This window comes from Aplysia californica, unplaced genomic scaffold (genome assembly GCF_000002075.1).
Source record: "Aplysia californica isolate F4 #8 unplaced genomic scaffold, AplCal3.0 scaffold01018, whole genome shotgun sequence".
Classification (NCBI taxonomy): domain Eukaryota; kingdom Metazoa; phylum Mollusca; class Gastropoda; order Aplysiida; family Aplysiidae; genus Aplysia; species Aplysia californica.
Genome location: NW_004798288.1, coordinates 97,029 through 99,101, shown reverse-complemented (window position 1 = coordinate 99,101; position 2,073 = coordinate 97,029).

Here is a 2,073-nt window from a genome sequence, read left to right as displayed (position 1 = left end):
GCGGGGAGTGGGCGCAAAAAATGAAAATTGATAAGCGTGGGGTGGGGGAGAGGGGTACTTATTCGATACCTAAGGAGGACCACCTAGAGACAGCAGTTCGCTCAAGCTCACGTAAGCGCACAGACAGAGGCAGTTAAAAGAATCTCAAAATGAAAACCATAGCATCCCACGTGCGGAAGTCAATAGCCAGAAAAACTTCGGACCAGCGATTGATGGCCGAGAGACTGTGTCTCTTGGATTCGCACCCTGATCTCTTTCTTCTCCGCAATTGCTTTGCTGCCCCGAAGTCACTTTACACTTTACGGAGTGCACCGGCTTAGCAAGCCACAAGAGAACTGTCGACATTCGACGAACAACTACGTCACGCGGCTGAGAACATCACACATATCTCTTTCGATGATACAACATGGTCCCAGGCCAAACTCCCCGTGTCCCTTGGTGGTATTGGATTGAGAGCCATATCAGATCTGGCGCTTCCCGCCTATCTTTCTTCACTCCACTCCAACGAACAACTCATCTAAAAGATTCCATTTCGCATGGAGTCATGGAAAGCCATGGCCATGACCTTTCCGGTACTCTCGTGTACGCGTCAGCAAACTGGCCCATTCTCGGGATGCCACTAGTCGAGAAGCCTCACCTTCAGATGTCATGGGACCAGGCCAATTGTCAATGATTGGTCGGGGAATTAAGACCGAATTCGAACCAGCACCGCCTGGCTTGTCTTTACTCCTCCCGCCAAGAATACAGCGACGCCTGGCTTCACGCACTCCCTTCTTCTTCCGTCGGTTGTCTCCTCGAAAATGACAGCCTCTGTATCGGAGTGGCGACGAGACTCGGCCTCAAAGTGCGCGAGCCTCACACATGCCATTGTGGATCATCAGTCGATAGCTTCGGCCTACACCCACTGTCCTGTCGTCGGAGTGGTGGTCGTCTCCCACGTCACCCCGCCCTCAGCGACATCGTGAAGCGTGCGCTCGATGCATCCGGCCTACATTGCATCCTTGAACCGTCCGGCCTTGACCGGGGCGACGGCAAAGGGCCGGATGGCATCACCATCTTTCCTTTCGGGGGTGGCAAATGCCTCGTGTGGGACGCCACATGCTCCGACTTGTTCTCACCGCTGTCCATCACCTCCTCTGCCTCAGCTCCCGGCAGTATCGCCAAGAAGGCAGAGGAGTCCAAAATTAGACAGTTTGCAGGCCTCAGCAACCACTACCACTTCGTCCCAGTGGCAGTCGAAACATTCGGTTCTCTCGGTCCCCTGACGACCCGGCTCTTCCAGAAAGTTGGTCATCGGTTAACAAACGCCACAGGTGACCCGCGGGAGAGGAGGTGGTTGTTAGAATCTCTCTGGCGATCGTCAGAGGCAACGCCTTTTCTGTATTGGCAGCCCCACTGGCGCATGAGCGATGAATTACAGCTCTCGACAGATAGATGGATAGATATGGAAGTATAGATAGATGGATAGATTGATAGATAGTTGGTTGGATGGATATAGATCTATGGGTGGATGGATGGATGGATAGATAGATAGAGCGACAATATTATATACAATACTCAATCGGTCAATTTTACTGCATAGATCTTGATCATATGCCTATATATTATAATAATGCATGGCACGTCAAATGTCTTATACATTGTATCATGTGCACAGCCGTAAAAAAAATAATAGATAAAACAAAAAGCTGTCACTGAGGTCGCACCAGTAAGGAGCGGCACTGACGTTTCTCGCTGAATCCAAACTACATTCTTTACAAGGCCGTCCAAAGCTGTCTGAGTGTCTATGGCCTTGTTTTGACGTTGCGGTTGTACCAAAGCAGTGCTTGTACTTACGCCTGCAGTTTCATGCAGCAAGTGATTCAAACATGGAGACTGATGCGCTAATATTAAATATCATCAGTGTACGTTAAAAGTCCCATTTGGGACAAACGTAACAAAGTCCACATTGTTCATATATTTTTTACTGGTAGCGGATACAAATACAGTGTTATTGAAAGCCGTGCACTTAAAACTAAATGACATAGATCTATGATAATGATGATGATGATTATAGAACCGCGCTCTGCCCCC